Source organism: Hypanus sabinus, chromosome 7 (assembly GCF_030144855.1).
Source record: "Hypanus sabinus isolate sHypSab1 chromosome 7, sHypSab1.hap1, whole genome shotgun sequence".
Lineage (NCBI taxonomy): Eukaryota > Metazoa > Chordata > Chondrichthyes > Myliobatiformes > Dasyatidae > Hypanus > Hypanus sabinus.
In genome coordinates, this window is record NC_082712.1 from 88,858,121 (window position 1) to 88,882,181 (window position 24,061).

Consider the following 24,061-nt stretch of genomic DNA (forward strand, 5'->3'; position numbering starts at 1 on the left):
CCTTTCTCTCGCTGCTGCCATCAGGAAGAAGGTACAAGAGCCTCAGGACTCACACCACCCGGTTCAAGAACAGTTACACCCCTCAAGGCTCTTGAACAAAAGGGGATAACTACACTCAATCTATTTCAGGTGTTCCCACAACTGACAGTCTCATTTTAAGGACTCTTTACCTTGTTATTTCATGTTCTCGTTATTTATTTATATCTGTATTTGCACAATTTGTTCTTCCTTGATCCTATTTATGGTTACTGTTCTAAAGATTTGCTGTGTATGCCTGCAGTAAAAAGAATCTCACGGTTGAACATGATGACATGTATGTACACTGAGAATTGATTTTGTTTAACTACTTTGACTTTTTCTACTTTACTACTTTTACTACTTTGGTTATACTTTCATTATAGCAGTGAAGGAGGCCATTTGGTCCATCAGACCCATAATGTTTACCCAGCAGCATAGTACCACTGAAACACACGCAAAATGCTGGAGAAGCTCAGCAGGTCAGGCAGCATCTATGGAAATGAATAAACAGTCAACGTCTCGGGCTGAGACCCTTCATCAGGACAACGAGCAGGTAGGTGATAGGTGAGGGAAGGTGGTGGGTGACACAGAGAAGATGAAGTAAGAAGCATCGAGGAAGATTGAAATCAATGAGGATGAGAGCAAAGGGTGGGCAGGTATTCAGTGCCATCTGCCTGTGCATGAATGCTCCCTCTCTCCCTCTCACTCGCTGTTTCCAGAGGAAAGTGCCCACTGCTTAACTCTCACAATACCCATGACTGAGTGGCTAGGCGCAGCTCAAATGCCATCTATAATTTTGCTGATGATACAAAGCATTGTTAGCAAGATTGCAGGTGGTGATGAAAGGGCATACAGGGGTGAGATATACTAGCTGGCTGAGTGGTGTCACAGCAACAACCTCGCAGCCAACGTCAGTAAGGCCAAAGAGCTGATTGTAGATTTCAGGAAGGGTAAGATGAGGGAACACACACCAATCCTCAGAGGGATCAGAAGTGGAGAGAGTGAGCAATTTCATGTTCCTGGGTGTCAACATCTCTGAGGATCTAATGTGGCCCAAACATATCGTGCAGCTATAAAGAAGGCAAGACAGCTGCTATATTTCATTAGGACTTTGAGGATAATTGGCATCTAAAGCATTCAAAAACTTGTACAAATGGAAAGCATTCTGATGGCTGCATCACAATCTGCTATTGGGGGAGGGGGGTTGCTACTGCACAGGATCAAGGTAAGCTGCAGAGAGAGGTAAACAGTCAGCTCCGTCATGGACACTAGCCTCCATAGTAGCCAAGACATTCCCAAGGAGTAGTGCCTTAGGAAGGCAGCATCCAATGGTAAGGAACCCCATCACCCAGGACATGCCCTCTTTACACTGTCACCATCAGGATGGAGGTACAGGAGCCTGAAGGCACACACTCAGCTATTCAGGAACAGCTTCTTCCCCTCTGCCATCAATTTCTAAACAGACATTGAACCCATGAATACCACCTCACTATTTTTATTTCTGTTCTTTCGCATAACTTATTTTAACTTAACTATTTAATAGACATATTTATACTTAATGTAACTCAGTTTTTTCTCTAGATTTATTTATCATGCATTTCATTGTACTGCTGCCATAAAGTTAACAAATGCTACAACACGTGCCAGTGATATTAAATCTGATTCTAGTTCTGAGACCATGGGTTTTGGTCAAGGTTTAATCCACACGGTTTGTGGATGGGACTCTGTAGTTCACATTATGATGTGTTTCTGGTCTCTGGTCACTCCTTTCCTCGTTGCTGTTTTGTGTGATTTTGATCAGGGCGGATTAGCGGTGCAACCTGCAGATAGCGAGAAACATGATGCTGGATTGAACAACCGAGCTGAACTGAATATATCTTGATCGATGTCTTTGTGATTTGGTGTTTTGTATTCTGTGCTTTTCACTCTCTTTGCCATTTGCAGGATTTGTTCTTTTTATTGCCTGTCGGGGGCTTGATGTTTTTGTTTGAATGGTTTTCTTTTTATTGTGGCTGTGTGTAGAAGGATGAATCTCAGGGTTGTATACTGCATACATACTTTGAACTTCCCACTATACAGGACATTTGCAAAGACAGGTGTGTAAAAAGGGCCCAAAGGATCATTGGAACCCCAAGTCACCCCAATCACAAACTGTTCCAGCTGCTACCATCTGGGAAACGGTACCACAGCATAAAAGCCAACAGGCTCCGGGACAGCTTCTTCCACCAGGCCACCAGACTGATTAATTCATGCTGATGCTACTGTATTTCCATGTTATATTAACTGTCCTGTTGTACGTAATATTTATTATAAATGACTATAATTGCATATTGCATGTTTGAATGGAGACGGAACGCAAAGATTTTTACTCTTCATGTATTTGAAGGATGTAAGTAATAAAGTCAATTCAATTATGCATGTTTCCACCCATTACATTACCCTACGATGGCTTCTTGGCCAGAGCATCCACATATCTGGACCAGGACAAAGTTCAGTGGCCCAGGATAAGTGGTCACCTTGTCTCTGATACACACTCACGTCCAATGATGGAATACTGGAAAACACTGGTGTCAGGAAGTGTATGCAACATTGTAGAGCCTTGCTTCCCTGCTCGTGAAGGATTTATTTATTCATTGAGATACAGTATGGAATAGGCTCTCCTAGCACCTCGAGCTGCATCACCAGCAATACCCTGATTTAACTCTAGCCTAATCATGGGACAATTGACAATGACCAATTAACCTACCAACTGGTACATCTTTGGAGGAAACCAGAGCACCCAAAGGAAACCCACGTGGTCATGGGGAGAAAGTACAAATCCCTAGCAGGCAGTGGTGGGAATTGAAGCCAGGGTTACTGGTACTGTAAAGCGTGGTGCTAACCACTACATTACCATGCCACCCTTGAGGATGTCTGGTTGGTGCTATAGACATGCAAGAAGCAGAAGCCATGAGCTGATGGGAAGTTAATAGCTACCCACGCTTTGAACCACTGCATCAGTAAAGACATGTCTCTGAATTTCCATTATGATCTTATGGGATGACTCAAAAGGAATTTTGATGCATTGAAAAATAATTGTTTTTTTGCTGAATTGGAAATGAATGTAGGCAGCAGTCAGAATAAAACTCAAAAGATTTGGCAGATGCTGGAAATCCAGGAGCATCACGTACAAAATTGCTGGAGGAGCTCAGCAGCTCAGGTAGCATTTATGGAGAGGAATAAACAATCAAGGCTTCTGGAATGGAAAGGAAGGGGAAAAAAGCCAGAATAAGAAGGTGGGAAGGACTCCCACTATGCGATGCGTGTTACCAATATAGCTGTATTGAGAGCAACAGATAAAATAGACAACGCCAAAAATTTTCAGGTGAAGGACTGTTTGGGGCCTCATTTCCAGTATTGCCCTGACCATTAAATGGACTGGTTTTAATTAACTGCCTACAGCACTGCTGGTTCAAGATTTGTTTCTTCTTCTTCTTCGTCTTAAGCCAATCAATGCTACTGGGGCATAGTCCACCAATAGCAGCTCCCCAGTCCTCTGTCCAGGGATTAGATATTTGATTAACGAGCAGGTGTACAGGTGTGTCAGGCATGATGGAATGGCGGAGCAGACTCGATGAGCCGAATGGCCTAATTCTGCTCCTATGTTTTATGGTCTTAAGGCAATACATGCTGGCCTTCCTCACGTCCCCAAAAAATAACGAAATAACAAATGTTTATCCTTAATATATCTCTGTTATTCCATTAAAAATAGAGGGGAGGGGTAGTACAATACAATAGCACTGTTAAACCTTTGCATTAAATGGCAGAGCAATCATGAATTTGTCCCGTGTGGGTTTCCTTCCATGTTTCCTTCCACATTCTAAAATTTGTTGCTCTTTTAATTGACTCTGGTAATTCAGAACTTGGGTGGTTGAGTGGAAATACGTCTTAATCAAAGGAGGTGTAAAATTTCCTCCACTTGCCTGCAGGTCACCTGGTTAGACCATCCCCCACCCCCCCCCCCCCCAACGGTTCAGGGTCATGTGAAGCCACGGGAGCAGGTGGTGGATGGTCGTATGAGCAAGCCAGTGCTCATCACAAGTCCTGGTTGTGCGACCACTGACGCCAGGCAGACAGTCTCTGAAGGTTATTGATAATGGCTGGGGCCACCCGTCCTGTAAAGACACTGCCCAGAAGAAGGCAACAGGAAACCACTTCTGCAGAAAAATTTGCCAAGAACAGTCATGGTCATAGACTATGATCGCCTATGGCATATAATGTATGATGATGAATTCAGGAGTAGTGTATTTCAGTAGGAGTTTGATTGGTATGTGAATGGGACCAAGTTACCGGGAAGTAATAAGCATAAGGAAGCTGGACAGTATAAAGGGTCTTGACCCAAAATGTTGACTGTCCATTTCCCTCCACGGATGCTGCCTGACCTGCTGAGTTCCTCCATTTGTGTGATACTTAGTAAAGCGGGTTGGCTATATATGCAGCCAGATAGATAGTTATAGATACCTGCCCTCAGCTGATTTTACCTTTTCAGTAACATTGATAGAGTTCCTCTAGTCCTTACCTACCACCCCATGCACTTCCACATCCCACACGTCATCCTCTACTACTTCTACCATCTCCAAAGGGATCATACCACTGAACGTATCTTTACCTCCCCCTCTGCATTCAACGGGGATCGCGCTCTCTGCGATTTCATTCATCCCTCACCACTAATCTCCCTCCCTGCATTTAGTCTATACCTGCCCGTTCACGTCCTCCCTCACCTCCATTCGGGGCCCCAAACAGTCCTTCCAAAAGAGGCAAATGTTCACCTGCAAATCTGCAGCTTTCGCCTATTGTGCCTAGTGCTTCTGATACGGCCTCTTCTACATTGATAAGGCCCGTTGTAAATGGGGGACCGCTTCATCAAGCACCTCCTTTCCATCCGCCAAAAGCAAACTTCCTGGTGGCCAAACATTATAATTCCTATCCCCATTCCCGTTCCACCATGTCGGTCAAGATATGCCAAGATGAGGCCACACTCAGAGTGGATTCCCACCTACCTGGCCTCACCTATCACCTTCTAACCATCTTCCTTCTTCTCCCCCCACCATTTTATTCCAGCATTTTCCCCCTTCCTTTCCAGACCTGAAGAAGGATCTCGGCCCAAAACGTCGACTGTCTCTTCATTTCCCTAGATGGCGCCTGACCTGCTGAGTTCCTCCTGCAACTTAGTGTGTGTTGCTTTGGATTTCCAGCATCTGCAGAGTTTCTCATGTTTACAGTTAGGTGGATTGATGAGCGTACAGAGCTTAAGAATATGGAGGGGCAGGGCTTGCAGGAATACAAGCTATACACAAGAAATTGGGATGCTGGTGGGTGGTGGCTGCACTGTGGCCGGCATGGTTTCTGTGCCATACTGCCCTGGTACATTATATGATTAAATAGAGCTAGATAGCTAAACTAATAGAGAGAATTATGAGTGAGAAAGGGCAATATAGTTAGATCGTTATACAGTAGATAGATAAATAGATAGGCAAATGGACAGACAGATATAGATAGAAAAGCATTCACAGACAAATGGACAGATAGACAGATGGACAGACAGACAGACACATGGTTAGACAGACAGACAGATGGATAGATAGATAGACAGAAGACAGACGCATGGATAGACAGAATGACAGATACATACATAGACAGACAGAGGCATGGGTGGACAGACATAGTGCATCAATGAAATTCCTAGATGGGTCTTGGATACTGATGGATTAAATCCAAAATCCTTTGGAAAGAGTCCGCTGCCTGACCTGCTGAGTGTTGGAGCATTTTCTGTTTTGATTTCAGATTTCCAATGTCTGCAGATTCGTTTCAGATTTCCAGTTAACAGGTGGATTAGGCGGTTGGAAAGAGATGGATTAGTTGGGCATGGAAGCAAGGAAGAGATAGGGAGACGAGAGGAGAAAGACAGAAGATAGAGGTGAGAGACAGACGTAAGGTGGGGTGGGTGAGCGGTGGAAATGGAGATGGAGATAGTGAGGTCGTGATAGTGGGATATAGAGATGGATAGTGAAGTAGAGATTGCGAAATAGAGAGCAAGAGGGATACAGACAGAGTGGGAGGGAAGGAGAGAGGGAGAGGGTGAGAGAGAGAGAGAGAGGAGAGAGAGAGAGAGGGAGGGAGAGAGAGAGAGAGGAGAGAGAGAGGGAGAGAGGAGAGAGGAGAGGAGAGGAGGGGGAGAGGGAGAGAGAAAGCTCCGTTGATATTCCGCCGTTCTGTCCCGGTGACCAGCACATTACCAGAGGCCAGAGACAGGCAGAACTGATCCGCCTCCATACAGACCGGAACTCTAGCAGAGGTAATGAGGTTTAAAGGACGGAGTCATCGCTATGCAGGACCCGTCATCGCGGGTTATATTTGGGAGATGCACTGTCTCCTGACGCGAGTGACTCAACCACTGCAAAACTCTCTGTGCGTCAGACCCGCACTACGTGGGGGGAATCGAAAGGTCTCCGGGGTGTTAATTGGAACAGATTAGGGGAAGATAGAGGAAAAGAGCAATTTTACCCTCCTTTAATGTACCAGGGCTTTTAACTGCAAGATCATCTCCCTCTATACAATTAAAATAAACTTTGCAAAGTAAACCAGTATGCATGAAATTAATTTAAAGACCTCTACATTGTAGCGATGCAGCGGAACTGACAGTCTCTTGTAGGATTAATAAAGAGATCAGAATTATAATTTCACCCGGAGTGTGGCGAGGCTCTAGAATTGCCACTCTCACAGACGGTCCTTCCCGGGTAGAAACAGGTATACTGATGGGTGCACAGCGCTGAAAGGCAGATGCAGGTTAGTCCGGGTCCGATGGGCAGAACGGCCTGTTTGGTTGCCCGTGGCACCCTCCCGCCGATGTTGCAGTGCTGGCACTGACTGGGTAATTGCAACCTCTGCAGTCTCTGCAGCCCAATGAAAGACACAAAAAGAAAATCTGTTCACACATTCCGGTTTGAAGTCTCGGCTCGCCTCACCTCGCTCCCTGTTGCCAATGTAGGGGCGGCTTCAATTTTGTTTAAAAAAAAGGCACCCCTCCCCACCTCCCGTCACAGCCACTCCTGCCCTGAAAACATTTCGCACTATAGTGGAAATGTTTTCCCACCCTCTTAGTTTCTGGGGCATTTATCCACCTTTACCCACCCGTCAATAATGTCACATGACTGCTGTCGGGCCGACTAGAATATAAAACAAAGGATGAGGTTTTATAAGGCATTGTTTGGACAGAATATTGTGGGCAGTTTTGGGTTCATATCTAAGAAAAGGGATGTGCTAGCATTGGAGAAGTTTCAGAGGAGGTTCCCAAGAATGATCCCAGGAATGAAAGGGTTAACGTGTGAGAAGCAGATTGATGTCTCTGAGCCATCAGAGTTTAGAAGAATGAGGTGGGGAGGGGATCTCATTGAAATCTATTGAATATGGAAAGACCTTGATAGAATGGACGTGGAGAGGATGTTTTCTATAATGGCCGAGTCCAAGACCAGAGGACACAGCCTCGGAACAGAGGATTTTAGGACTGAGATGGGGAGAAATTTCTTTAACTAGAGAGTGGTGAACTTGTGTAAATCATTGCCACAGATGGCTGTTAAGGCTAAGTCACTGGGTATATTTAACGCCCTCCTAGAGGACCACAACCTTGTCGTGGTTTGGAGGCTTGTGTGCCTCAATGACCGGAGAGCAATGCAGGCTGGAGTCAGGGCTTTATGCTTTGGGTCTTGGCACGGTCACCCATGCCAAACAGGTCAACGGGTAGAGGCCAAACTAAGTGGTCCACCAGTCCTGCAGGTTTCGGGGGTTCAGCTCAGGGCTAACAACCCTGACTAGTTAAACAAAATTGTTATGGAAACGGCAATGAAGAATCCTTGCATATCTGAGTGCGATGGTATTCCCGAGTCTCCACCCGGGACTGGCATGACTGACGGCGGTGAAAACCGAGAGGAAGCCACTGGCACGATGAAGGAAGCCCTGAATGCCGCCAGAGATGGAAGACCTTCACTGCTCCTGTAAACACCAGCGGCGTAATAGACAGTAAGTAATAATACTTAAAGCGAAGGTTGAAAGGCTCTCGGTTAATCAGGGTGCCAAATATTACAGGGAGAAGGCAGGAGAGCTTAATTGACAGAGATAATAAATCAGCCTTGATGGAATGGTGGAGCAGACTCAATGGGCCGAATGGCTTGATTCTGCTTCGATATCTGATGAACTACCAATGCCCACACAACCTAATCAACCATCAATATCCATCTGATTAGAAGCGTTTATGGATTGGGCAGCACAGAGGTGGAGTTGGAACAGGCGCTATCTCACAACTCTGGAGATCCGGTCTCCTTCCCTCCACGGATCCTGTCCAACCTACTCAGTGTTTCCAGCACTTTTTTTTTGCTTTTGTTTCAGTTTTCTAGCATCTGCCAGGTTAGATTTTTTAGACTAATTTTCATATAGATCCAGGCGACATCGTCATGATAGATTTGTAGATATAAAGCAAAATTCCACTCAAGAGTCCCAGAGGAGTAAATTTGAACACATAGAGAAGAGAATGGGATCATCAACATTATGTGCTGTGTCGAGTGATATGGGCAATCATGGCCTTTCCATGACTGTGACTGTTCTTAGTAGATGTTTCTACAGTAGCGGTTTGCAAGATGGATGACCCCAACTATAATCAGTTCTCTTCAGAGACTGTCTGCCTGGTTTCAGTAGCCGCATAACCAGGACTTGTGATCTGAAGCCCAGATGACCATCCACTGCCTGTTCCCATGGCTTTGTGGGACCATGATCGGGGAATGAGGGTGCTGAGCAGGTGGTACACTTTGCCCAAAGCTGACCCAGGCTAGCAGAGGAAAGGAGCGCCTCACACCTCCTTTGGGGAACACATATCCCCACCTCGCCACCTAGAGTGGGATATTAGACAATAAATGTCATGGATAATCTTAACAGCTACATGGATAGGAAAGGTTCAGAGGGATGTGGGCCAAATACAGACAAATGGAACCAGCATAGATGGGAACATTGGTCAGCATGGACCAGTTGGGCTGAAGGACGTCTTTGATCCTATCATCCTATTGACCAATGCATTGTCATTCACTGGAATATCACTAGTTTAAATATTTAAGCAGCTCAATGGCAAAACTACCAGAGTGATAGTCATAGAAAACTACAGCACAGAAACGGGCCCTTCAGCCCATTTTGTCCATCCCTGGCCATTATTCTGTTTAGTCCCATTGACCTGCATCTAAACCATAGCCCTCTGTACCCCTCAATTCCATGTAAGGTCCAAACTTCTCTTAAACGTTGCAGTCAAACCTGCATCCACCACTTCTGTTGGCAACTTGTTCCACTCTCACACCACCCTTTAGAAGTTCCCCCTAAGTATCTTTCACCTTTCATCCCTAACCTCTGACCATAAGTTCTTGTCTTAGCCAAGCTCAGTGGAAAACGCAGCCTACTTCCATTTGCCTTAAATTACTTTCTTACCACCCTTTATACCGCCAGCGTTTAGAACAGCAATGAAGCTCCATCTCCGTCTGTCCAATCAGTCCCACACAGATATAGAAGGATTCCTCTTTGCTGTTTCCATAACAATTTTGTTTTACCAGTCAAGGTTGTTAGTCCTGAGCTGACCCCCTGAATCTGGAGGACCAGTGGACCACTCTTAGTCTGGCCTCCACTCTTTGACCAGTTTGGCATGGGTGATCCCACCAGATCCAAAGCACGACGCTCTGACTCCAGCCAACATAGCTCTCCAGGTCACTGAGGCACGCAAGGTTGTGGTCCTCTTGGAAGATTTACCCTATCTATAATCCTTATAATCGTGTATCCTCTATTAAATCTCCCTTCATTCTCCTACATTCCAGGAAAAAAAGTCTTACCTTTCCCAACAACTAATGGTCTCAAGTCCCAGCAACACTCTTGTAAATTTTCTCTGTACTATTTCAATCTTATTGTTATTTGTTCTGTGGGTAGATGACCAGAACTGCACACGGTGCTCCAGATTTGGCCTCAGAATGTTCAATGGCTCCATTTAATATCTGAGAATGTATACAGTATACAGCTGGAAATTCTTACTGTCCACAGCCACCTACAAAACAGACGAAAACCCAAAGAATGAACGACAGAAAATTTTAGAACTCTTAAGTTGTCTTATACAACTTCAGCTGAGAGTCTCTACCTTACAGCTCGAGGGACCCTGGTTCATTACCGATCTTCAGTCCTGTAAGTGTGTGTCTGTGCACTTGGCACATTCTCCCTGAGACAATATGGGTTTCCTCAGGGTGCCTTGGTCTCCTCATCCATCCCAATGATATATGGAGTTGGTGGTTAACTGGGTGCCATAAGCTGTATGTAGATAAGTGGATATGATTGAAGGAAAATCGATGGGAATGATGTAGGTTGCAATACAAGAATGGATGCTTAATGATCTGCAGAGACTTGATGGGCAAAAGGGCCTGTTGCCATGGAGAATGTCTCCATGATGAAAACAAATTTACACTGTAGTCTACTTTTTCTGGCTTGAACTCTGTGAGTGGATGAACTTTGTACAGAAGCAGGCACGGTGGGGTAGTGCTATTGCAGTGCCAGTGACCCGGGTTTGATTCTTGCTGGTGCCTGTAGGGACTTTGCAAGTTTTCCCAATGTTCATGACACTTCCCTTCGGGTTCTCTGGTTTCTCTGATTTCCTCCCACATCCTGGAGACATATGGGTTAGTGGGTTAGTTGGTCACATGGGATAATCAGATTCAGGTTTAATACCACTGGCATATGTTATGAAATTTGTCTTTTTGGCAGCAGTATGATGCAATACATATTAATAGAAAAACATGAATTCTAGTAAGTATTTATATATTAAATAGCTAAATTAATTAAGCAGTGCAAAAATAGAAATAAGAAGTATTGAGGTAGTGTAATGGGTTCATTATACAGAAACCAGATGGCAGAGGGGAAGAAGCTGTTCCTGAATAAATGAGTGTATGTCTCCCTCTTTATGGTAACAATGAGAAACGGACATGACCTGGGTGATGGGGGTCCTTAATAATGATGAATGCTGCTTTTTTGAGGCATCGCTCCTTGAAGATGTCCTCAATACTATGGAGGCTCGAGCCCATGATGGAGTTGACTAAGTTTACAACTCTCTTTCAGTCCTGTGCAGTAGCACCACAATCCCTGGTCCTCAACATAGCCCCCGTAATTGGAGGTACGGGCTAGTCGGGCTGGAAGATACCTGTGCTGTATCTCAAAATAAAATAATCTCTAAATAAAAATAAATAAATTAAGTCTGAGGCTTCTTGAAAGTCAGATGCTTATCAGGATCCTTCTCACCACCGAGAGTGATTGAATCTCCCAGAGAGTTCCCACCTCCTAGTTTACACTAGTTCCTGGACAATAACTCTGTTTATAAGAGTCAGAAACACAAATGATACTGCAAATGCTGGAAACCTTGAGCAACACACTGAAAATGCTGGAAGAACTCAACAGGTCAGACAGCAACTATGCTGGGGAATAAACAAATGACGTTTCAGGTGGAGACCTTTCTCCCAGACTGAAAAGCAAGGGGGGGGGGGAGCTGAAGCCAGAATTAGGACTGGGGAGCGAAAAGGCATGCAGTCTGGCAGGTGATAGGTTCAAAGGTACATTTAATAACAGAAGATGTATTTAACATGAATTTCTTACTCTTCACAGACATCTACAAAATAATAAACCCCATAGAATCAACAATAGAAACAAAGATCCAAAACCCCCCTCCTCCAACCTTTGCATAAGCAGCAGCAAAAGCATCATTCCCCCCCCCCACTCCACTCATGTCAGCAGAAGCACCGAACATCCCCCCCATCACCATGTCAGTCCCCCAAAAAGACCTACAAGCCAGCACTCTCAGATGAGACCAGATGAAGAGGAAGGTGAGTGGGGCAGGGTGGATGAAAAAAGAAGTTGGGAGTGGAAGAGGTACAAAACCTGAGAATATACAGAACTGGAGACCATTTGGCCCATCAGGCCCATAATGGCTCCTGGAAGTATAATCCCACCGCAACGCACACAAAGTGCTTGAGGAACTCAGCAAGCCAGGCAAGATTTATGGAGTGGGAATGAACAGTGAACATTTTGGGCTGTGATCCTTCATCAGGACTGGAAAGGAATGGGGTAGAAGCTGAATGAGAAGGTGGGGGTGGGGAAGGACTACAAACTGACAGGTGATAGGTGAGAGCAAAGGTAATGGGCTGAGGCAGAGCAGATGAAGGGAGAAGCTGGGACTGTGTAGGTGGAAAAGATAAGTGAATGGAGAAGAAGGAATGCAATAGGAAAGTGAAGGTGGGGAACCAGAGGGAGGTGATAGACAAGGGAAGAGAAGAAAAAAGGTGAAATGATAATCAGAATGAAGAATGGAAAAAAGAAGTAGGGGGAGTTATTACTGGAAATTAGAGAAAGCAATGTTCATGCCATCAGGCTGGAGGCGACCCACCCAGAATATGAGGTGTTGCTCCTCCAGTCTGGTTTGGCCTCAGTGGGGCAGAGGCAGACCCTTTGGCCCATTGTCCATGTTGGCCGTCAACCACCCACCTACACTAATCCTACTTTATTCTCCTGATACTCCCATCAACTCCCCTTCCAAGATTCTACTCCTCAGCCACACACTGATGGGCGACTCAGCCTATTAACCTACAAACCTGTTGGGATGTGGAAGGAAACTTGAGCACACACCAGTCCTCTTTGAGGGGTCAGCAGTGGAAAGGGTGATCTGCTTCAAGTTCCTGGGTGCCACTATCTCTGAAGATCGATCCTGGGTATTGATTCAATTATGGAGAAGCGTGCCAGCTGCCTTTCATTAGAAGTTTGAGGAGATTCAGTATGCAACCTCACAGGACAAAAGCTGCAAAGTGTTGTGACTCAGCCAGCTTCATCATGGACACTAGCCGTCTTGGGAGATGATTGTTCAGCATGTCCGATGATGGCAGAACATGTGGCAAACCCATTGCACTGGGGCATTTCCACTCTCTCGACTTCAGAAGTCCAGGTTCATTGGCACAAACAAGTGTCACAAACTGGGGTCTTCCTCGGTTGCAGTAGATGACCATGATGCCCTCTGTGCCCTTCACTCTCTACAGAGCATTGCCATACCACCTTCCTAGCCATCAGATCTCATCTGCCCAGTTCTTCCCGGCTTAACTTCGCATGCCAGGATGGGCATGTCCCTGACGCCAGGGTATGAGCCTGCTGGCTACCCTCACCTGGTTTAGCCCACCTATCGAAGCAGTGTACTGGGGAGAGGTCACCGTTGCATGCAAACAGCTACTTAGAGCCACAGCTGAGAGCTGAGTGTCTGGAGGGGACTAAAGGTGAGTGAGCTACCCCAGAATGGACAGGACAAGCTCCTTCACCAGAGGTGCTACCCCTCCCTCAACACCCCACACTCTCCCTACCATCAATAGGTGTGACTCAAGAAGGCGGCATCCACCATTAAGAACTCTCACCATCCAAGACAAGACCTCTTCGTTAGTACTATCAGAGCAGTGATACTGGAGCCTGAAGACATACACTCAACTTTTTAGGATCAGCTTCTCCCCTTGTACTATCAGATTTCTAGACTGTTCATCCCCATTTTACTCTCTTTTTGCACTATAGTAATGTTTATCTCTTCTAGTAATTTTTATGCATTGCACAGTGCTGCTGCTGCAAAACAACAAATTTGGCAACATATAACAGAGATAATAAACCCCGAAGTTCAAAGTAACATTTATTATCAGAGTACATATATGTCACCACATTCAAACCTGAGATTCATTTTCCTGTGGGCACACTCAGCAAACCTATAGAGTAGTAACTATAAATGTAAAGAGCAAGAGCATAGAAGACAACAAACTGTGCAAATGCAAATATAAGTAAATAGCAATAAATAATGAGAACATGAAATAACAGGATAAAGAGTCCTTAAAGTGAGATAATTGGTGTGGGAACATCTGAATAGATGAGTGTACTTATCCTGTCTTGTTCAAGAGCCTGATGGTTGAGGAGTAGTAAATGTTCTTGAAGCTGGTGGTGCAAGTCTTATACCTTCTACCTGGTGGGAGTAGTGAGAAAACTGCTTGGCCTGGGTGCTGAGGATCTTTGATGATGGATGCTGCTTTCCTACAAAAGCATTTCACATAGATGTGCTCAGTGGTTGGGAGGGATGTACTAGGCCAAATTCACTACCTCTTGTAGGGCTTTCCATTCAAAGGCCATACCAGGCCGTAATGCAGCCAGCCAGCACACTTACCACCGCACATCTATTGATGACATTCCGAATCTCCGCAGACTCCTGAGGAAGTAGCGGCAGTGTCATGCTTTCTTCACAATTATATTTATATGCTGTATCCAGGAAAGGTCCTCTGAGATAGAGACACCCAGACATTTAAAGTTACGACCCTCTCCACCTCTGATCCTCCAATGAGAACTGACTCCTGGACCTCTGTTTTCTCTCTCCTGAAGTCTACAATCAGTTCCTTGGTCTTGCTGACATTGAGTGAGAGGTTGTTTTGACACCAGTCAGCCAAATTATCTATCCCCCTCCTGCATTGTGATTTATGGCCACCTTTAATATACCCCACAACGAGACTCTGGCTCATAGTCTGAAGCCCATGTGGTCACGGGAAGAACATGCAAGACACACACACACACACACACACACACAATCCAACTAAAGCCTGAACTGTGGAGCCAGCTCTGCTAGCTTGGAGGCTGTGCTTGGATTGTGTCACCATTCTTCTGGATAAAGTTGTGTGCCTTGCTTACTTTAACACTCATATTAATTTGTTTCTGTGTGATCGGTTCATTATATTTACATTATTCAGTAGTTTGTAAATGAATCTATTAATGACATTTTTAAAAAGCTGTTAAAAAGCTTTTGACTGCTGACTGTATGTCAATATTTTAATGGAGAGGAGTTGATGAGAGGATGTGGTTAGTGAGATCACAAACACATCCAGGCCCAGCTGTTTAGAAGTATACAGAATACAACATCACAAATCTTTCTCAATACAGAGGCAAGGGCTCTTTGGGATTCAAACAGTGTTGGCCTTGGCAGATGAAATTTGGTAAATATGAGGTTATTCCCACTGGGTGAGAAAATAGAAAGGGCAGAACAAGACAGTTATGATTCCTGATGAAGGGTCTTGGCCTGAAACTTACACTGTTTATTAATTTCTATAGATGCTACCTGACCTGCTGAACTCCCCCTACATTTTGTGTGTGTTGCTTTGGATTTCCAGCAGCTGCAGAATAACATGTTTATATGGAACGAGGCAACAGTGGCTCCAAGAGACCAGGATGTCTTTGAACACAGGAGAAAATGACTGTAAGTTCCCATGATCTCTGCCCACAACCTCCTCTGCTGGCACATCGAGACTGGATACAGTTGAGGGAGCAACAACTCATATCCTGTCTTGGAGTCTCCAGCTTGACAATTGTCCATTGTCCTCTCCTATTCAATTCCTTCTTCAGTCCTTTAACCCAGCCACTTATCACTTCCAAACCTCATATCATAACCCCTCCCCCTCTCCCACCCATCTACCCTCCCCCTCTGACTAGCACTCTCTGCCTAACTTATTCTTCTGCCCACTCCCACCTACTTTTTTACTCTGGCTTCTGCCCTCATCCTTTCCAGTCCCAATAAAAGGCCTCAGCCCAAAACATTGACTATTTATTACCCTCTATTGATGCTGTCTGGCCTGCTGAGTACCTCCAGCATTTTGTTTGAGTGTGTTGCTCTCAATTTCCAACATCTGCAGAATCTTGTGATTTATTTTGACTGCTGCCTGCTTTCATTTTCAATTCCAGCAAAAAATAATTTTTTTTCAATGATTCAAAATTCCATTTGAGTCGTCTTGTATCATCATCAGATGCAATTGGGTAGGAAAATAGTACATGCATCTTTACTGCAGGAGAAGTTGATTAGCAGAGTAGAGCTGTCTTAGCCAATTCAATATAGATCTGGTGAGGCTCATCCTGGAATACCTTGCACAGGTCTGTAAGACCATAAGATATAGGAGCAGAACTAGACCATTTGACCTATCAAGTCTGCTCCACCATTCAGCCATGGCCGATTTACTTTCCCTCTCAACCCCATTCTCCTGCCTTCTCCCCATAAACGTTGATATCCTTACTAATCAAGAATCTATCAACCTATGACTTAAATATAGCCAATAACTTGATCTCCACAGAATTTCAATGAATGTCAATGAATTTCATAAATGCACTGCCCTCTGGTTAAAGTTCCTCCTCAACTCTGTTCTATTCTATTCAGAGGCTATGCCCTCTGGTCCTACACTTCCCATGTCAAATCTATCTAGGCCTTTTAGTATTTGATAGCTTTGAAGGAGACCGCTACCTCATTCTTCTAAACTCCATTGAGTACAAGTTCAGAGCCATCAGATGCTCCTCACGTTAACTCGTTCATTCCTGGGGTCATTCTTATAAACATCCTCTAGACAGATTCATTACCATCTGGCTAAATAAATTCCTCCTCATCCCTGTTTTAGAGAAACAGAGGGCTGTGCCCTCTGGTTCTAGTCTCTCCGACTATTGGAAACATCCACTTTATCTAGGCCTTTTAACGTTTAGTAGATTGCAATGAGAAATCTATTCCCTCTCATTGTTCTAAAGTCTAGCAAGGTACAGGCCAAGAGCTGTCAAAGGTGCATCATATGTTAACCCTTTCATTCCCAAGATCATTGTCATAAACCTCCTCTGACAGCAGCTATATTTCATTAGGAGTTTGAGCAGATTTGGTATGTCACCAAAGACACTCGCAAATTTCTACAGGTGTACTGTGGAGAGTGTTCTAACTGGCTGCATCACCGAATGGTATGGGGGGGGGGGGCGGTTAAGAAGCTACTACTGCACAGGATTGAAGTAAGCTGCAGAGTGGTGTAAAATTAGTCAGCTCCATCATGTCCAAGACATCTTCGAGGAGTGATGCCTCAAAAAAGGTGGTGTCCATCACCAAGGGCCCCCATCAACCAGGACATGCCCTCTTCTCACTGTTGTCATCAGGAAGGAGGTACAGGAGCCTGAAGGCACAAACTCAATGATTCAGGAACAGCTTCTTCACCTCTGCCATCCGATTTCTGAATGGGCATTAAACCTATGAACTCTACCTCACTACTATTTTATTTCTATTTTTGCACTGCTTATTTTTTATATATATATATATATATATATACACACACACATATATATACTTACTGTAATTCAGTTTTTTCTATTACTATGCATTGCATTATACTGCTGCCGCAAAGTTAACAAATGTCACAATATATGCCGGTGATTCTGGACCCTCTCCAATCCCAGCACATCCTCTTAGATATGGGGACCTAGAACCCACACTGTCTCTCAGAATCTGTTTTTGTTTTGAGTCTGGTTTAAATTCCCAGAATGCGAAAGGTACCATTTAAATTCAAGTTTTCATTAATGCTATCTGTTTCAAATAGGTAGATAGTAACATACATGCCAGCTACCATAGAAACAGCAAACAAAATAGATTCCAGTTTAATTAGCAATTAAAACAGCAACAGCAAAATATACCAAAGGGATTAAAGAGGATCGGGAAAAGGCTAGGCTCTGAATCTCCGAATGCTTTCAGCTGTCTGTGAACCAGGTAAGTTATCCCAGGGCACAACATAGGGCCCTGGGCATCACTTTTAATGCCATCTCTGAGTCAGCTGTGGGCTTTATCTGCTGCACTGCTTGCTGACTTTGTGCCTTTAAAAGAAACAATCAGGATACCGATGTAAACAGATGAGTCATTGCTGTAATGTCTGAAGGCTCGCAGATTAGAGTGCAGCCCTCCCTGTAAATGAGGTGGTTTGAGATCTCTGAGTAAACGATCATTGTGACTAATCTTGTCTCAGCCTGCGCCCAGGGTTTTGCTGGAGCCTGCATCCTGTCTGGTACTGCAGCACTTGGCTATAGTGCTGGGGATCCACTGTATCCGATGCTCCCAGTGTATATTGGGTGAGACTTAATGTAGTTTAGGAGATTGCTTCGTCGAACACCTTTACTCCATTCACCACAAAAAGCAGCATTTCCTGGTGGTCACCCACTTCAATTCTACTTCCCATTCCCATTCTGACATGTTAGTCCATGGCCTCCTCTACTGCTGCGATGAGGCCACACTCAGTTAAAGGAGCAACAGCTTATATTCCATCTGTGATGGCATGAATATTGATTTCTTGAATTTCTGGAAATCGCCACCCCCCCCCCCTTCACCATCCCTCATTCTTGTTTCCCTCTCACACCTCCTCTTACCTCCCTCTGATGCTCCTCCCCTTTCCTTTTCTTCCATGGTCTTCTGATCTTTCCTATCAGATTTTTGTTTCTCTAGCCCTTTATCTCTTCCACCAATCAACTTCCAAGATCTTTACTGCACCACTCCCCCTCTTGCAGTTTCACTTATCACCTGCCACCTCGTACGTCTTCCTGTCCTACCCCACCTTCTTACCCTTTCCTTTCCAGTCCTGATGAAGGGTCTCGGCCTGAAACATTAACTGTTTATTCCCATCCAGAGATGCTGCCTGACCTGCTGAGCTCCTCCAGCACATAGTGTGCATCGCTCTAGACTTACAGTATCTGCAGCACCTCTTGTGACTATCACAGAGAAACAAGCCCTATGGCTCACCCAGTCCATGCTGAACTGCTAACTTTCTACTCCCATTGGCCTGCACTGCACCATGACCCTCCATACCATGTAGCATCCATGTACCTATACAAAATTTGCAATTGATCTGCATCTGCTATCATGAGAGTCTGGATAAACTTGGGTGGTTTTCTGTGGAGTACTGGAAGCCAAGGGGAGATCTATAGAGGGTTACAAGATTATCACTGGACAACAAAGATTTTGCTTCCTGAATACCTTTGGGTGTATCTCATGAATTTTTGGCTACCATTTCACCATGAAATTTCCCTATCATGCACCATTTTTTAATAAACATGTTTATTATTTCAATTCATAATTCAAGTCAATTAAAATGTTGCCTACAATGTAAGCTGGAAAGTTTCCTATCTCATCCAGGCATGCTTGGGCGTGCTTAGGCAAAGCGGCTGCTGCATGGCAGGACAGGTTTTAGTGATAATTATTGGGTTCAGGACTGTAAGGATGGAATTTGCTATCACCAGGCACAACAATTTCTATGAAGGATTTTGATATTTGAGACAGATGCTTCCCAGAGTGACTGATGCCAAGATTAAGGAAAGCATTTTTGCTGGTCCAAAAATCAGACAGGCAATTTGAAGAATTTCTAGTGGGACCAGAGAAAATAACATGGGAGGCATTCAAGGAAGTTGTTGAAATTTTTCTCGAAATCTACAGAGCACCAAACTACATGCAGCTGGTTAAACGCAAGCTTCAAGCATATAAAACCTTGAAATGCTACATGTCACTAAAGATTCATTTTCTGCATTCCCAGTTAGACTTCTTCCCTGCAAATCTTGGTGCTGTCGGTGACGAGCATGGTGAAAGGTTTCACCAGGACAATCTGGTCATGGAGAAAAGATACCAGGGCAACTGGAATCCATCAATGCTGGCGAATTACTGTTGGACACTTAAGTGAGAAGCCTCAGACATTGAGTACAAATGAAAATCATCAACAAAACATTTTTAACTTAGTTGAACTATTGCAAAGCATCAGCACCATTATGCAATTAAACACATATATTCAATAAAAGATAATTTCTTGTTTCTCCAAATTCCTACATGATATAAGTAGTCTGAAATTATATTTGTGTTCATCTTCAAGCAGTCTATCATAAACAAAAACAATTTTGAGGAAGCAACACTTTCGAAAAAAGTTGTTGTCCAGTGTTATGAGAGGCATAGACAGAGAGGGAGTGTCTGTTTCCCAGGGTAGAAATATCTAATACTAGAGGACATGCATTGAAGGTAAGGGGGGGTAGGTTCAAAGGGGATGTGAGGGGTAAGGACTTTACTCAGAGATTGGTGGATACCTGGAATACACTGCCCGGTATGGTGGTAGAGGCAAATACATTAGAGGCTTTTAAGAGACATTTGGATAGGCACATGGAAGTGAGGATGGTGGAGGGATATGGACATGGTGCAGGTAGGAGGGAATAGTATTTGGATAATTTTGATTTGCTTCCTAGCTGGTTTGGCACGACATTATGAACCAAACGGCCTGCTCCTGTTCTATGTTCTGCTGGTAGCTCTCACCACCCTCGGAGTGAAGAGGTTCCCCCTCATGTTCCCCTTAAATATTTGACCTTTCAGCCTTAGCCTATGACCTTTAGTTCTAGTCTCACTCAACTTCAGTTATAAAAGATAGGATTTTGCAGGTGGTGAGGATCCTTAATGATGGATGCAACTTCTCGAGGCATCGCCTATTTGAAGCTGAGCTCAGTGGTGGGGAGGGTTGTGCCTATGATGGAACTGGCAGAGTCTACAACCCTCTGCAGCCTCTAACAATCCTGTGCATCAGAGCCTCTATAACAGGCAGTGATTAAATCAGTCAGAATACTCTCCACAGTGTATCTGTTTGCTAGAAATTTGCTGGAGTCTCTGGTGACATATCAAATCTTCTCCAGCTTCTAATGAAGGATACCTTCTGGTGTCCCATCTCTGTGATTGCCTCAATATGTTGGTCCCAGGATAGATTCTCTGAGATGTTGATGTGCAATAACTTATAGTTACTCACCCTTTCCGGTGCTGACCTCTCAATGAGGACCGGTGCATGATCCCCTGGCTTCCCCTTCCTGAAGTCCACTATCTGTTGCTTGGTCTTTCTGATGTTGAGTATGATGCTGTTGTTGAGACACCACTCAACCAGCCAGTCTATCTCACTCCTGTATGCCTCCTCACTGCCATTTGAGATTGTGCCAACAACAGTGGCGTCATTGGCAAATTTATACTGGCACCATCACTGACAGTATGGCAACTTTGAAGTATGTCCCTATTGAGGTCTAGACTTCAGAGGGGAGTTTAAAAATACAGTCAAAAGAGACCGTGGATGCTGGAATCTCGAGAAAGTGACAGATGGAATACACTGCCAGGAAGTATATAGCCATGCACTTTGGTAGAAGAAATAAAAACATAGACTATTTTATAAACAGGGAGAAAATTCAAAACCTAAGTCGCAAGGAGACTTGGGAGTCCTCATGCAGGATTTCCCTAAGGGTTAATTTGCAGGTTAAGTCAGTGGTCAGGGGGGCAAATGTAATGATGGCATTTATTTCAAGAGGACTAGAATATAAAAGGAAGGATGTAATGTTGAGGTCTTTTAAAGCACTGTTGAGGCCTCATTTGGAGTTATGTGAGCAGTTTGAGGTCCCGTATCTAAGAAAGGATGTGCTGACATTGGAGAGGATCATGAAAATTATTCTGGGATTGAAAGACTGATCATATGAGGAGCTTTTGATGGCACTGGGCTTCCGCTCATTGTAAATCAGAAGAATGAGGGGGTGACCTCTTTGAAACCTATCAAATGGTGAAAGCCTTGATAGAACAGATGTGGAGGGGATGTTTCCTATGGTGGGGGAGTCTAAGACCAGAGGACACAATAGGAGGCCATCCTTTTTAGAATGGAGATGAGGAGGAATTTCTTTAGCCAGAGATTGGTGAATCTGTAGAATTCATTGTCACTGGCAGCTGTGGAGGCCTAGACATTAGGAATATTTAAGGCAGAGGTTGATAGATTCTTGATCAGTCAGGGCATAAGGGATATGGAGAGAAGGCAGGGGATTGGGACTGAAGGGGAAAATGGATCAGCCTTGATGAAGTAGTGCAGCAGACTCAATGGGCCAGTTTGCCTAATTCTGCTCCTATATCTTAAGAAACAGACTGGAAATACTGGAATAAATCAACTGGTCAAGCAACATCTGTGGAGGAAAATGAACAGTCAATGTCTTGGTTTGAGATCCTTCATCTGGATTACAGTTTGTTTAATAAAGGTAGCCAAGTGCTCACTTAAGACTCACTCATCATGTTCCTGACAGGACACCAGATATTGCATTTTCTTTAAGACAGGTTTTTTCAGATTGTTTTTATTTTCTCATATTTTTGAGACCATGTAGCCCATTGAGTCCATGTTGCCACAAGAAAGCAGCCTCCATCAGCAAGGACCCCCACCATCCAGGTTGTGCTGTCTTCTCACTGCTGCCATTGGGAAGGAGGTACAGGAGCCTTGGGTCCCACACCACCATGTTCAGGTATACTTAACCACCCTTCAACCATCCGGCACCTGACTCAACTTTCAAGGATTCTACAACTTGAGCCTCAGTAATTAGTGTTTTTTTTGCATTTGTAGTTTGTCTTCTTTTGAACATTGATTGTCAGTTTTTGTAAATATAGATAAAGACTTCACCTCCACAGCCACCTGTGGCAACAATTTCCACAGATTCACTACCCTTTGTAAAGAAATTCCTCCTTATCTCTGATCTAAAAGGTTGCCCCTCTTTTCTGAGGCTGTGTCCTCTGGTCTTAAACTCCCCCACCACAGGAAACATGCTTTCCACATCCACTCTATGAAGGTCTTTCAACATTTGATAGGTTTTGATGAGATCCTCCATAAAAGAAAAATTCCTGTACCTTAACTTCGCCCACACTCCCATCAACCCTCCTCAGGTTTTACCAATCATGCACACACCAAGGTAACTTGGAAGTGCCAGTTATAACTTCGTCAAACTTCCATAGATGTGTGGTGGAGAGTATATCGACTGTCTGCATTTCAGCCTGATATGGAACCACCAATGCCCTTGAATGGAAAATCCTACAAAAGGTAGTTGGTACGGTCCAGTCCATTACAGGTAAAGACCCCCCTCCCCCACCACCACTGTGCACATCTACATGGACCATTGTCACAGGAAAGCAACTTCCACCATCAGGCCCCCTTCCCTTACCAACACCACTCCAGTCATGCTCTCTTCTCACTGCTACCATCTGGAAGAAGGTACAGGTGCCTTAGAACTCACATCACCAGGTTCAGGAACAGTTATTGCCCCTCAACCATCAGGTTTCTGAACTAAAGGAGATCACTCAGCTTCACTCACCCCATCTCTGAAATGTTCCTACAACCTATGGACTCACTTTCAAGGTCTCTTAATCTCATGTTCTCAATATTTATTAATACTTCTTTCTCTTTGAATTTGCACAGTTTGTTGACTTTTGTACACTGGTTGAACACCCAAGATGATATGGTCTTTTGGCTTTTTTTACATATGCCCACAAGAAAATGATAGATATATATAATTTGATAATAAATTTACTTTGAACTTTTATAACCCAAGAGCCTGCACATCGTTGGGATGTGGAGGAAATCTGAATGCCCAGGGAAAACCAATTAAGTTGCAGGATGTACAAACCCAATATCCTTCAATTTCCTTGACCATAAGAACATAATGGACTTGTAAAACCTGTCCTAATTATTTCATCTCTAGTAGCAGCAGTGCAATTACTTGAGTATGATGTTCTTCCAAGGGATTATTCCCTTAACAAAGAACGCCTGTGCGTGACTTTGTTTAACATGTACGAGCAGCCACCACTTGACAGATCGGGGTCAGGGTTCAGTGATATGGCATGCAAAATGACTGGGGACCTTTCACTGTCATTGTGATTATCATGATCTTCTGCTGGCTCCATTGTTGAGAATTTAGTCGGATTGCTCTTTGTCTGGAACCATCTTCTTGGCCTTACTGCCGTGAGTAACCCACCAGGACCTCATCTCTAGACAGCATCACTCTTGGGATCTCCTTCTCTTCACCACGACAAAATAACAATCCTTGGAGAAGATTCCACCTGCTATATATCAAATGTACTCTCAACCAGCTATCCTCCAAGGAGAACAACTCAAACTTCTCCCAGTATGATCTTGTCAGAATCAGAATCAGGTTTATTATCACCGGCATGTGTTGTGAAATTTGTTAACTTAGCAGCAGCAGTTCAATGTAATACATAATAACATAGAAAGAAAAATAAATAAATTGGTTACACTAGAGATATATATATATATATATATATATATATATATATATATATATATGT

At 44.1% G+C, this 24,061-nt stretch overlaps 1 long non-coding RNA gene across 1 annotated transcript; it reads right to left on the reverse strand.

Moving 5' to 3' along the window:
- Positions 1-1,681: 1,681 nt before the first annotated feature.
- LOC132396963 (uncharacterized) lies at positions 1,682-21,531 on the reverse strand. Its single transcript, XR_009513200.1, has 3 exons — positions 20,721-21,531; positions 9,915-10,123; positions 1,682-6,950 (listed from the first exon to the last, which is right to left on the reverse strand). It is a non-coding gene; the product is annotated as an uncharacterized LOC132396963 (long non-coding RNA).
- Between the last annotated feature and the right edge of the window lie 2,530 nt (positions 21,532-24,061).